Source organism: Ursus americanus, chromosome 28 (genome assembly GCF_024610735.1).
Source record: "Ursus americanus isolate L20-20 chromosome 28, mUrsAme1.1.p, whole genome shotgun sequence".
NCBI lineage: Eukaryota > Metazoa > Chordata > Mammalia > Carnivora > Ursidae > Ursus > Ursus americanus.
Window position 1 is genome coordinate 10,092,636 of NC_142154.1, and position 15,122 is coordinate 10,107,757.

Below are 15,122 nucleotides of genomic sequence, written 5' to 3' on the forward strand. Positions count from 1 at the left end.
GTCTTTGCATTAATTGCATACACTTGGTCCACTCGTTTATCAACTATTGCAGGTCTCCTCGGTTCCAGACAGCACTCTGGGCCCTCGGGCTAGTTCAGGAAATACACAGCATGGGCAGCTATCCTCACGAGGCTCAGATTCTAGCAGGCAGAGAAAGACAAGAAATGGTAAATGCAGTAATCACGTAAGATAGGAAATGATAAATGCTAGGGGAGAGAAAACATGGAACAGGATTAAGAAGACGCACACAGAGGTACGAGGGAAGACACAAGTGGCTAACTTCTCCAGGATGCCAAATGCTCACGCAGAAATGTGGGCGACACCCCCTAGCTCTCCTTCCCAGGGCGCAGAAAGACAATACAGGTGAAAGGAACACGTGAGTCATAAACTGTTAGATGAACATTGACTGTTTGAAGAATTATCTCACCTGCATGACCCGCAGTTTAAGATAAAGTCCTCATTTGGACCTGAAACTGAGATGGGAGGGAAATTCACATGTGTTGAGTGCCACCTTACACCATTGCCTGTGTCAGCACTCTTCTCCAGAGACCTCCTCCTGTCTCCAGGCTGGGCATCAGTATCCCGGGTTTGTGGCAGAGGAAAGCAAGGCTCAGAAGTGAAGTAACCCGCCCAAGGTCAGAGCACAGAACTGGGGGAAATCCAGAGCCGGGCTGAAGATCCATTTCTGCCATTCCAAGACTCTTTCCCCAGGGGATCCAAAGCGATAACCGAGCTAGATGCCCTCTAAAATCCCTCCAATTCCAAGAGCGCTCAGCGTCTCAGTGATTACTCTTCCGGGTGAGGATAATTGGATGACCCAGAGAAAAACACATCTCTGAAGGAAATGTGTCCCTTAGTTTCGAACAGGAAGGTCATTTCTCAGCCATCCTGGCAGCATAGACCTCGGGGGAAGCTGCCATCAGCAGGCTGGCGGGGGAGGATGGATGGGGGGCTGCAGAAGCTTGGCTCGAGGGGCTTCCTCCACCTTGTGGGGTCCTGGACCCAAGAAGAAAATAAAAGCATGAGGGATGTTGTTCGTACCTACAAGCCTCCTAATAACAAAATAAGAAGGATGGGTCACAGGTGAAGAAGCAGCTTCTGACAAGGTCATTATGGGAAGGGAGAAAGCATCTTTTTCTAAAGGCAGAGTACTGCATGCACAGTTGAAAGTACAACGTGGCTTAGGAGAGGAAACAAAATTTATATATATATTTTTTCAAGTTCCAAGCTTGTGCACAGAAAGAACTGACAAGCATATTAAATACTGCTCAACGAAAAGTTGACCAGGAAAAATGTTTTTTTCATGCCATTTTTCCCAGTGTTTGAGGTTTTGAGATATTAAATCACTTAATATTATAGATAACGTAGTGTTTTTTGGCCGTTATCTCATGTCTGATCCCTGCCAGGTTATGAATAAAGATAGTCTGATTTACATATTTATTAGCTACATTTTACAAGAAAATAGCAGCCCTGCGTCTCCCATGGTCCATAATCTGCACTGACTGGCAAGGACATTTAAAATAAGCCCCTGTCACCAATTCTCATTTTATACTGGTCACAGTGAGCGCTGTGCATAAAATTATAGTAGGAGGCGCTCCCAAGTCTGTGCTGAATATCAAGTTTAAATGCGATGAGGTCATTTGGTGAGTCTGTGACCCTTCTAATTAGGTAAGGAAGTTACTGATACCCCTGAATCCCCACCTAGGGAACACTGGGGCCTGGATCAGCTCGCAGAGCAAAGGTTCAGGTTATGACATGCTCTGTCTGGAGTTGGTGACATCAGTGCCCTTTGCAGAAAGGCCTCGTACCTCGAGGAGGCATTAAATGGAGCACCCTGTGTCTGGGGCCCTAACATCTATGATAGTTTGTCTAGAAACACTGGAATCACTTGGACAGCCCTACAGACTTCTAAACATTCTCCTGGGAACGCAGGCTCCTTCAACCAGAAAGCACTGACCACAATTAGTCTCTCAGTCCAATTTCCCTTATCTCGTAGAAAAATACGTGCATATAAAATTTTAACAAGGATTTCTCTTCTCAGACACAGAAGGACCTGCCAAATAGAAATGATTTGGCGAGGAAGTACGAGCATCTTGATTGAAGAGGGGTCTGTGAAGGTAGAGTTGAGCTGGTCCACTGAGACCTCTGGTATCTTTTTTATTTCCTACAGCAGAGATGCTCACCCATGTTGGTGGGGGGGACACCCACAGGTGGGCACAGGAGAATAAAATTGCGAATGAATCCACATTTTCATTTTCTTTTTTTTTTTTAAAGATTTTATTTATTTATGTGACAGAGATAGAGACAGCCAGCGAGAGAGGGAACACAAGCAGGGGGAGTGGGAGAGGAAGAAGCAGGCTCCTAGCGGAGGAGCCTGATGTGGGGCTCGATCCCATAATGCTGGGATCACGCCCTGAGCCGAAGGCAGACGCTTAACCGCTGTGCCACGCAGGCACCCCCACATTTTCATTCTCTGACTACACCTTTGGGTTTAATAAAATGTGTAACTACTGACGTCATCGAATCATGATTCAATATTATGTTAGGGGCGTCTTCTGCACTGGACCCACACTTATTATGAAAAAGGAAATCTCTTTAAGATGCTGCTGCTTAACGGTCAATCCAACCTCTGGCCTGCTTCCTGGTCATGGGAAGGACTATAAAACAACATGGACATTTGGCACAGAGCTTTAAAAGGGGCACGTATTGTCTCTTTTCTCAAGAGCCGGGAAACAACTTCATATCCATTCCAAGGGCAGTCACCTTCTGAGAAGTCACACCAAACGTAATTTGTATCCTTATCAAAGGAGAGCATCACAAATTTGCTGGCCGCTCGCAGATCTTGTTTCTGGGCCATCAGTCCTCTCTTAGCTGCTTTAGTCAAAGATGTATTCGTTTACCCAGAGATTGATTCCCATAAACACAGAGAAATGAGGAGATGCCTAATGTACATCTAAGGGTCGCTGGTGGGTGCTCCAGGGGGAGAATGCTGATAGGTAGGAAAGCGCCTTCCTTCCGACCAGTATCCGTTTTTCCTTTGCTTCTACTGTCTTGAAACTGGAATCTTCCAAACTGAGCTTGACTGTCCGAGGTCAGGGGCTTCCTACGGACATGTGGCTCTTGTGGAAAAATGAGATGGATTCTTATCGAATCTTTCCCGGACCTTCTGGGAGCTGGCACACTATTGGAACAACGTGACTTTCTCCTTGAGTAGTTTAAGGAGAAACCCTGGCAATTCCTCACGGTAAGAACAAAGCTTTCTCTCCAACGCTTAATGTCCCAACCAGAATCAAGACTCTTTCAGGAGGGACTTTATGCCCCACTTGACCCAGCAGGGATTTCCCTGAGATGTTCCGTTATAGCCTTAGAGGGACCCAAGGGATGGAGACCAAGTGATGACTGAAAGGATGCTGCAGGACAGGACAAAGGTGAGCTGGGGCTGGGAAAGCTGGCCCTGAGAACAGCAGTGTCGCACCGCCTCGGTCTCCCTTCACCCTCTCCTCTCCACCTACCAAGGGGGATTCTCTCTGTGTCAGTCCTCCCGTTTGCCCCTCAAAAGCGTCATCAAATAGGCAATGTGGAAATCGTGCATATGGATGTGTGTGGGGGGGGAAGGAGAGAAACAAGGAATAAAGACATGAAGGCGATCAAAAAGGCAAAAGATAACAAGCGTTAGTGAGGACGTGAAGAAAAGAGAGCTCTCGTGCACTGTTGCTGGGATGTAAATTGTTCAGCCATTATGGGAAACGGTATGCAGATTCCTCAAAATATTAAAAGTGGAACTGCCGTACGACCCAGCATTCTACTTCTGAGTATTTATTCAAAAGAAATGGAAACAGTACCTCAAAGAGATATCTGCACTCCCAGGTTCTTTGCAGCATTGGCCACAAGGGCTAAGATACGGAAAGAGTGAGCTAAATGTCCATTGGCGGGTGAATGGATAAAGAAGAGTGGCATATATATACAACAGACTACTATTCAGCCTTAAAAATTAAAAAAAAAAAAAAAAGGAAATCCTGTCATTTGCAACAACACGGATGAAACCGGAGGATGTTTGGCTAAGCGAAATAAGCCAGACACAGAAAGACAAATACTGCATGATCTCACTTACATGAGGAATCTATAATACATCAACCAATCAGAAGAGAGGAGTAATGTGTACAACCTCTCCCCGTGTTAAGTTTCCTCAGCATAAAATAAAGATACTAATAAAATCTGCCCCATGGGGTCATCATGAAGATTGAATTAATTCATTCATGAAAAGCTTTTAGAACGTAAGTGGACAATAAGGGCTGGCTAGCATTCATATTACAGCAACAGAATACGGAAAAGATAAAAATAAGGTCCTGCGTACAGAAACTCGCCATGGGGGGGGGGGGAGGCAGGGGTTAAAACAAACAGATGGAACACATAGGAAAATTCCTATAGCAGAAGTGAGTGCACCTGGGAAGCCTAGATTTTTCCCACGTTTTCTGGAGAATAAAAAAGAAAAAAAAAAACCTCTCAGAGAGGGTGGCATTTGAGCTAGAATATCAAGGATAATTAGTAGGGGTGTTTTCCACACAATGTAGCATTTTTTTCCCCTCCAAGCCAAGGACATAGAATGCACCAAGGCACACGGATACAACAATGGAGTGGCAGAAAGTGCAAATACTTAGCCCTTGTACTCTAAATTTGCTCATTATGAGTCAAGTGTAAATGAACCAGTGATATGATTTTTTTTTTAATTGCCAGAGATTTGAAAACTCAGGCAGGCAAGAACCAATTCACACTTCTTAACTATAGGGGAGTTGATACTATCAGGCTTCTCGTTTAAAGGAAAGCATCAGATGTTTCTGCTCCTGGCTATTATTTAGTTCCAGAGTAATGGAGTAACACTGTATATATTCTCTGGAAATTATCCTAATTAAGTAAACAATATACAAGATCTGAAACAGATCCCGAGGCAGTGTTACCAATGTGCAATTTAAAGTTGGAAGTATGTTTTTATTTTAAGGAGCCTGTTTGCCAGGTACTGGAAAGCATCATGACCTCAACCAGGCAAGATGTCATTTCCTGCTGTTAATAGTCAAGGGTTCTCCCTGAGAAACAAAACCGTACAATACCCATATCTGTATCTGTATCACTTTTGTTTCCATGTATCTATCTATTAAAGACATTTATTGCAAGGAATAGGCAAATTGGCTTACACAGTTACGGAGGCTGAGAAGTCCCAAGAATTGCAGTCAGCAAGCTGGAGACCCAGGAGAGTCCATGAGTTAGCTGCACCGGAGTCAGAATGCGTGAGAAACAGGAGAGCAGATGATGTTGTTTTAGTTCAAAAGCCTACAGGCTAGAGACTCAGGAAGAGCCAATGTTTCTGTTCCAATCTGAAGGCAGGAGAAAAACCAAGGTGCCAGCTTGAAGGCAGTCAGGCAGAAGAAATTCTCTCTTCTTCTAAGGAGGATCACTTTTTCCCCCCCATTCAGGCCTTCAACTGATTGGACGAGGCCCACCCACAACATGGAGGCAATCCATTTTATTCAGTCTACCACTTCAAATGCTAACCTCATCCAGAAACACCCTCACAAGACATACCCAGATTAATGTTTGACCAAATATCTGGGCACCGCGTGGTCCAGCCAAGCTGACACATCATCGCATTTCATTGGTTTACTACTATGTGGCATTTGCATTCCGTATGCGGAGTTTTCTTCGGAAACTTGGTTAATTGCAGTATCAGAGATAATTATTCGACCCCAAACTGGATGCATAAGATTTAAAATCAGGAAAGGAACTTCTTTAGAGTTCAGAAGACCCGGCTCACATTTTCTTAACTGTCTAAATTTCTTATAACTCTGCAGCAAAGTAAAATGTGGTGGAGGATCTGCAGAAGGGGCCCAAATATTTGTAATTTATAACGAGAAGCTCTGAGTACTCCCATAATGAGAGACGGGGAAATACTCTGACATCAGAGGACTTGACTCGGCTGAGTTTCCAAGACAGCATGTGGCTATTCTTTATAAATATGTATCATTAAAACCCTGCTCCTGGATAGAGCAGACCTTCCCAGCTGCCCACACAGCACAAACTAAAACAGCCCTCTGGCAATCACTTCTCAGACCTGATGTAAACAAGCAATCCCGTTAATTCGGAGCTGGGGTGATTTTTCTTTTGGCCTTCTTTACCAGTCTTTGCTCTGCACATCGATCACACTAATTGGTTAATGGTGAGCTTTGCGCTGGGCTTCCTGCTGCTTGAAATCCCCAGGGAGTTTCATTTTAGGTAGAAAAATGTCTACCTCGCTATCCCCACATAAAGCCCTTTTCCCAAAATTGGAAGAGAGTCAAGACTTAATTAAGATTTTTCTCCCCGAAAAGTATCCACTTGACCACTCCCTTTTGCACCTCCCCTAATGCCTTGGGGCAAGGGTTCATTCTGGCAACACTTCTCCTTTGTGCTCTTGGCCAACTGGCAAAGCCTTGAGTCTAGAAACTGAATAGCCCTTGATTCAGTAGCCCTGTTTAGTGTCCCTACACTATGAAGCTATCTGTTGAAACTTTGTGTCCTGGCCCCTGTGATAGTATGATTTATAAGATATATATATATATAGGCATTCATATGGCCAAATTATATTTCTCATATATATTTCATCTTTATCCACAGTTTCTGGCTCACAACTCCCAAAACCCTTGGAATTTCCTAAGACAGAAAGATGTCTTTTGTTATGTTAATGAAGGCGACTTTTGGACACTACCCACCTCTCCAAGGCGAGGCCAGTTGCCAGGATAACCAACCCTGTGACTAGATGTCTCTAACTTTCAGTCCCACGCCCTAACCTCACAGGAGGGGAGAGGGGAGGGGATAGAGGTTGAATCAGCCAATGACCAATGACATAGTCAATCAAGATTACTCCAGGAAGCATCTCTTAAAACCCCCCCAAAAAGCTGAGATCAAGCTTCTGGGTTGGTGAACACATGGAGTTTCAGGGAGAGAATGGTGTCATGCCCGGAGAGGGCATGGAAACTTCATGCCCTTTCTCCATATTTTGCCCTATACATCTCTTACATCTGGGTGTTGATTCATATCCTTCGTCATAACCTTTAATAAACTGGGAAACTAAGTGTTTACCTGAGTTTTGTGAGCTGCTCCAGCAAATCAGGTCAACCTGAGGAGGTCATTGGAAGCTCCAATGTGTAGCTGGGGGGTCAGAAGCACAGGTGTTACCTGAGGCTTGCACCTGACGTCTGAGGTGGGTGTGGGGGCAGTCTTGTAGGACTGAACCCTTAACCTGTGGAATCTGGTGCTGTCTCTGGTGTCTGAGAATCATTCGGTGTTGTGTGTAGGCGAATCCTCCCCACCCCATGTTGGAATCGGATCTGGGAAACTTAAAAGACCTGCAAATTGACCAAATTCTGTATAAAATTATTTTTAGAAGAGATGGCTTATTCACAGGGAAGAAAGTTTTTAAGTTACAAATGTAAGAGTAGCCTTAGGTGTTTAGATTTTGTTTTCAATAACAGGGAAGATTGAGCCATCAGTGGGATATTTTAGGATGTTAAGGATATCAGAATGAAGTATCAGTTGTCAAGTTCTTCTAACAAAATGTCTTCATAGTTTTAGCTTCAATGTCTAGAAAAGGGTTCATTTTCTTATTTCAAAGCAATGAAATATTCTGAGTGAAACAATTCACGACCATTTAGAAAAGTTACCTTTTTTTATATAAAAGTTATTTTAGGGGCTCCTGGGTGTCTCAGTCATTAAGCGGCTGCCTTCGGCTCAGGGCGTGATCCCAGGGTCCAGCGATCGAGCCCCGCATAGGGCTCCCTGCTCCACTAGGAGCCTGCTTCTCCCTCTCCCACTCCCCCTGCTTGTGTTCTCTCTCTTGCCGGCTGTCTCTCTCTCCGGCAAATAAATAAATAAAATCTTTTCTTAAAAAAGTTATTTTACCTATGGTTAATCTGATTTTGCACTGACTATGTTTGACTATGGTGAACTCAATTTCTGAAATTAAACTTTTTATTTGCAATTAAAAAAAAAAGTAAGGACTGTCGCCTGCCTTTGAGCAGTCCCCCTCTAAACTGGGTTGACCTCTCTAAGGACAGTACCGCTACCAGCATGCACATGCTAATTGTTTATTTTCCGACTGGTGGTTCCAAACCAGCATCTTAGGGGTTTATGAAGAAGCTCCTTCTCCAGGGCTGCTGTGAGGAGGACGAAGGCTCTTCAAGGCAGCTCTGCTTCTGGTTTACATATAGACACACAGGGCTGCCAAGGAAGACTGTGGAATAGAAGGGTCCATGATAACAAAAGTGTCTAGGCAATTATTTAGGAATCTTTCTCGCTTATTCCTCATGGCCTTTGCTGGAATTCATTACTTGATTTTATGTGTTAATAAACAAGACTAGACTATCATAGCAAGCCAACCACAGACTCTAGGTGGCTTACCACGACAACAGCTTATCTACCGACTTAGTGACCAACGCAGGCTGGCAGAGGGTTCTGCCCCACCTGACACTGAGGGACCCAGGTTGACCGATGCTCTAACATCTTGAGCCAAGCCCTCCATGGCACCGGGGCAGGGCGAGAGAGAGAGAGACTGGACGTCTTGCACTGGCCATTCACAATCGACAGCCTGGAAGTGATAAATACTACTTTCACTGTCACCATGGGCCAGAAGGGTCACATGGCCCCATCCAGCTGAAAGGAGCTGGGAAGTACAGAATTTCCATTGCCTGGGAATTAGAGAAGAATGGGATATCCGGCAATCTCTATCAGAGCTTCTCTCTTTTTTGTCATCTCAGACTTCAGACTTCCCACTCCCTTCCAGCCTTTCTCTGATTTTACAACATCTTGGATCTTTTTCTGGAATTCTTGTCATCAGTATCTTCGTCCTTGTTCTCCCCCAATGAACCTCCGTAAAGTCACACACACACACACACACACACACACACACACACACACACACACACTGGAGAACGGGGTCTGACAATTAGTTGACAATGCTATTGTCAACACTGGTCTAGTCTGTTAGACAAGCCCGTGTGCGTACGTGTGTGTGTGTGTGTGTGTGTGTGTGTGTGTGTGTGTGTGTGTGTGTGTTGGGCGAATGGGATTAAGCAGGTTTTTCCCCATCCAAATGCAGAAATAGCAAATTCAACTGAAATGATCTGACAGAATATTTTAAATTATAATACTCTTCTCTGTAGTGATACAAAAAGGCGGACATGCTCGTACATTACCGGTGACAGTGAACTCTGCTACAATGTTTCTGAAGAACAATTTGGCAATACCTATCAAAAGATCTAAAATTGTGTATATGCTTTGCTCCTGCACTTCCATTTCTAAATTTGTTCCTAGGGGTACGCACAAAGATTTAGTTGTAAAATGGTTTGGTAGAACGTTATTTGTTATTGGCTTAAAACATTCTGGATGCCCAACAACAGGGAATGAAATAAATCATTTCATATTATTGGACTACCCAACAATTAAAATTACATTGTGGAAATATATTTACCGACATGGAGAGCTGTTCATAAGTTACTGTTAGATGTTCCCATTTTGAAAACAACTACGCACACATACTTTGTCTTTGCATAAGGGTCGACTTGGATGATTTTTTAAAATCTTCTTTTAATTGATCTGAAATTGCTTTCTAGCTGAGATATTTGTGTAAAAATACTATTTTGAAAACATCCGAAATGTGGCATTTTGAAGACCTGTTGGTGTTGACTCATCCATGAAACATCTCTACTCACCCTTAAAACCCACCGGACGGATCTCATAACCACCTGACTAAAGCTCTCTGCTCTGTTCTATTGTATTCACCAGGCAAACACCCTGACATCTGATAAGTTATACCTGTGGCTTTATGCTTTCGTTAATCTCATTCTCTAGTTATTTGAGAATGAATCCCTACAAAAGCCTCTCACAACTGCTCCCCCAAAACCCTGAATTTAGACCCCTTTTCTCTTGCACATGATTCTAAACTAGCCCCAGGGTTTCAAGCACCATGAGCTACGTGGAAGAAGCTTTCCTCCACCTACCTGCCCCATCCTTCAGAATTCTATCTCAGTTAATGTCATTTATTATCATCAAACCCGAAGGGTCAATTCTCATCCCTTTGTACACTCCCATCATTCCAATCGTGGCAACGGGACTAGATGCAAAAGCAAATTTGTTTCTATTTGTATAAACACAGAACTCATGGAAACCTCTGACAGCCGTGAAACTCACATTGACAGTTCGGTACGGCAAGTCATAAAGACAGAAGAACACTATTAAACCAAATTCCTGGTAAGGGCTTGTTTAGCCTAACAGCTGGAGTCTGACAATTTTAAAGGTTTTGAATAAGCTTATTTGTTCTTCCAACATTTGTCATGGGTGTTTGGCTAATAGGCAGTGAGGAAAATTCTATGCAAACAAGCTCTTCTGTTTCAGTGCTGGAGTCCACGACTGCCCCCACAAAAATTCCCTCTTGCTAAGACTGTGCTAAGTATACCAATAAACGTTATTTATGTAGCAGGTGCAAAGGGAGAAAATAGAGTCTATTCTATTGAATTGAAAACAAAGGCCCACCTTTCCTTCAGATCAGCCTTTGTTCCTATGACTTGTGCTATTCAGACTGCTGTTTCATTTGGTAACAGTACTGCACTTCTGCGTGGTGGGGCAATTTGTTCTCTACCATGTCAGAATCAATGAGCATTCTTTATTGGTCTAAGAGTGCGAAGTGAGAGGCATTGCACTGGAAGAAAGAAAAACATGACCGCTAAGAATTTTTCAGCACTTTCTAAAGTACTTCTTGCTAATTCTACCCTCTGGCGGGACGACAGTCCTGAGGAAGTCATCTGTGCAAACACACACAGAGCCCTCCGAGGCCAGGCGCACACCAGTTATTTCAGGACTCTGTGTGTGTGTGTGTGTGTGTGTGTGTGTGTGTGTGTGACAAATTCTCCTGCTGGGTATGTTATCACACATCATGGTGAAACCAAGGAGCAATCCATCTGGATCGACTTTCTACTCTGAAATATAAGGTTTCAGAACCGGATGAAGTGTACATTTATTTGTTGAGGTAGCTCGTTAGGAAGAAGGAATGGCTACGTGGAGGTCAAAGCCAAAGAAGCTTCGGGATGTTCAATACCCAAGCAGATAATGGGTGGCGACCCAAGAGGATTTGTTTCATTAGCTGGTATCTGCAAGCTCCCTCTAGCAGACTTCATTATTTATAGATGCATATGCCCCACCCCAGCTCAAAATATACAATTTAGATGGGAGCAAGGGGCTAAACCCGTAAGGATAAGATTACGAACCATAATAGGACTCGCAGGATAAACCCAGAGTCCTCTGGGCTGACCGAGGGCCCCTTTTAATATAATATTACTATTTGTTGTGTATAATCTTGGTAGAGGCATCATCAAATTTACTGTGACTTTTTTCAACAAGATGGCTAATTACTATTGAAATAAAAGCCCTTGATGAAATCAGCAATAAATCAAATTCACTTACAGCTCCATATTGCACACTTGGTGAGAAAGCCAACACTGGGGAGAGAGTAAGCCCCACGTCAGCTGTTCTGCTGTCAACAGCAGTCACTGAGTTAAAGTCTCGTCTTATTTCATCAGCTAGAAGGACTGAAGAAGAGGAAGTGCATTTCAGAAGGGATAGACCGGGCTGACAGTCATGGATGGCGATGTCCTCAATAGCGTACAGCCAACTCAAAGGCCACAGGCTCTTTCTACTCCTTCTGTGAGCTGAGGACTCAAAGGGGAAGGACAGAGACCTGTCAGGACAGGGTTGATCTCCAGCAGAAGGAAGATGGCAGCAGGAAATAATAAAGTAGGCTGATGTAGCAGAGAGAGACCCAGATTAGAATCAGGAGACCTGGTTTCGCTGTGGGGCTTTGACAAAGAACATGACCTCTCTGAGCCTTGGTTTCTTCTCCTGAGCCGTAGTGGTCATTCCATACAGAGCGTATGAGTTTTCCAGGGCTGCCATAACAGGTTACCACAGACGGGGCAGCCGACACAACGGAGTTTTACTTTCTCATAGCTCTGGAGGCGAGGGTCCAAACTCAAGCGTTGGTTTCTCCTGAGGCCTCTCTCCTCGACTTGCAGATGGCCGCCTTATCATTCCAGATGTGTCCTCATGTGGTCTTTCCTCAGTGTGCACCCTGGCATCTCTCTGGGTGTTCCTAGTTCCTCTTCTTATAAGGACAGCAGTCGGATTGGACTAGGGCCTGCCCTAACAGTCACATTTTAACTTCATCACCTCTTTATTTTTTATTTTTTAATTTTTTTAAAGAGAGGAAGTGTATGTGTGTGTACGTGTATGAGCGGTGGGGGGGGGCAGAGGGAGAGGGGAAGAGAGAGAGAGAGTCTTAAGCAGGCTCCACACCCAGTGCGGAGCCAGATGTGGGGCTCCATCTCACGACCCTGAGATCATGACCTGAGACAAAATCAAGAGTCGGGTGCTCAATCGACTGAGCCACCCATATGCCCCTTCATCACCTCTTTAAAGGCCCTATCTCCAAATAGAGTCATATTCAGAGATATAAGAGGTTAGGGCTTCAACATATGCATGGGGGGGGGGAGGTTCAGGGACACGATGTAGCCCATAGCACAGAGCAAATGTAAGTACACAATGAGATAATAGATATTCAAGTACCCGATAGACTGTCAGGTGCTATATGATATAATGCCTTATTACGTGGAAGGGAATGTCGGAACACACAGCCTCAGACTCCACCAGGAGCCAAGGCTCACGAAAACCACCTTCAAGATTTCCTTTTGTGAGGTTGTTGAAGAGGGTGGAGCGGAATGAGGGGAAAGTCATATAGAATATTTTTTAAAAATATTTTGCCCACTGATAATCCATTGTCCTTCTTAACTGTACCTTGATTTCCTTTGGGAATTGGCCTCCCCAGTCCTGTACACTGGGTGCTGTGAAAGTGCCCTGCATTGCCACCACAGAAGCCGAGGGGTCCCTGCAAAGACCTTCTGCTAGACTCTTCCTTCCTCGGACTCTCTCTGTCCAAGGTGGCTGTGCACACACCTTGGTGAGCTGACAGGTTACACTCTCCCAGAGATGCATTTCCTATCAGAGTGGTGGGAGAACAGAGAAAAATTGCTGGGGTTCCTTCATTTTATCTGAAAAGCTCGGATAGTCCCATGTCTCATGATGTTCTGCTCCTAAGTCTGGTTTTCTGTCCTTATCGCTGGTTCTTAATGTTTCCCAATATCGGTTCCCAGAAGACTTCGGCTGCCCAAAGTTGCGAGGGTTTGTATCCTACTGTTGGCAAAGAGTCATCTCTAGTAAATAAGAGCGAAAGATCAGAGGGAAGCTTGCAAGAGAGGGGGAAGGATGGTAGAAAAGGAGGGTGGGCAATCAAAAGGAAAGAGGTGAGCATGGATAGAAGAAAGGGGCAGAAAGAAGGGGGAAAGTTTCAAAAGGTCAGGAGGCACCACTACTCACATCTTCCTTGAAAGAAATTAGCTCCATGCCCAGAGAAGAGAATATGGTCTCCCCCTCATGCTTCACACCCAGAGTTCCCCCTCAGAAGATCTTTCTGTTCACGGAAACTAGTGCTGGCCTGGTCCACCCAGGTCACTTCACACCGAAAGCTTTCACCTCCTCAGGCAGCCTGTGGTTAGGAAGCCTTGTATGAAGCTGAAATTTGCCCTCAGGAATCTATCCTCTCTGGAACAACTCAAAATCGATCTTCTGACAGACTTGCTGATATTTTAGGACTGGTAGAGAGAGACGAAGTGGAGATACCACAAAGAGAAGCTATCCTCAGCGAGGTCACCACAGCCCAGTCGCTGGTGCCCAGTTTTGTAGGTCCAGAAACACAATGTAGTCAGGAGACCCGGAATGGTCTGCTCAATTCAAACGAGTTCACCATGTGGTTCAAGGGTACAACAGGGTCCTCATTTCTCAGCACAAAAGCGCTAGGATAGAATCAGATCTGGGTCCCACCTTGGCCCCTGTATTCTTACCTGTGGGATTTCGTGCAGCTTCATTAACTTTGCTGAGCCTAAGCAACGCCCATGGATGGTACAAGAGTGGCGTTAGGTATTACCTGGAAAGTGCCCGGAGCATTATGGGAACCCAGCGCGCCTCCCTTGTCTTCTCTCACCTGTACCAGACTCCTCCCCTGAAGTCTTCGGAGGCTCTCAGCCTCACCTGATCGTGTTGTAACTTCTACAACCAGAGCCGGCTCTGCGCACGCTCTGACCCTGTGCAGGCACGCCCTGGAAGTGTCTTCCTCTTGCCTGTGCCTGTCCCTCTCCATCCTGGCCATCCCTGCTGACTCAGAGCTGTGGGAGGCTGCAGAAGGCTTCTTGGGGCCCCCTGTGCATGGCCTTGAAGGATGGAGGAGTTACTACCCTAGAGTGAGTCTTTGACCAAGGAGAAACAGGATAAATCCTTCCCTCTTTCTCCCCTCCATGGTCCTGAGACCATTTATAAGGCTCCTCAGAGGACTGTCCCTTCATCTCTGGACCCCTGGGTCCCTCAGAATTTGGTAACCAGTGGCACTTGGCTATGCTTAACTCTCTAAGTTATCCTCGTATAGGCTTTGCCTTCTTCTCTCCCTTATTCCCTGATACCCTCACTCCCCGCCTTTTTGTGTTAACCTGATTGTGTTAACAAAAGCCTTTTCCTCAAACCCTGGCTAAAGTGAGCTCTAACTCCCTTTCCAATCACCGGAATAACCTTATTGGTCCGTCCATTGTCTGGATCAGGCAACTTTCATGGTACCCAGGAGGTCAAATTAATAGCTAGCAGTTTGGGGCTATTGGTATATCCATACAATGCAATATCGTAACCCCACAAAGGAAGGAAACGCTTGCATGCACTAGAGCCTGAGTGAACCTTGAAGCTATTATGCTAAGTAAATAAGCCAGTCACAGAATGACAAAAACCGTATGGTTCTACTTACATGAGGTACCGAGAATAGTCAAATTCATAGAAACAGAAAGCAGAATGGTGGTTAGCAGGCACTCAGGGGAGGGGTAAATGGGGAGTTATTTTTAATGGGTACAGAGTTGCATTTTTATAAGTTGAAGAGTTCTGGAGATTGCTTGCACAACAATGTGAATGCACTTTCTAAGAGTCCATTGGGGCCATTCCTGCTATAATTTGTA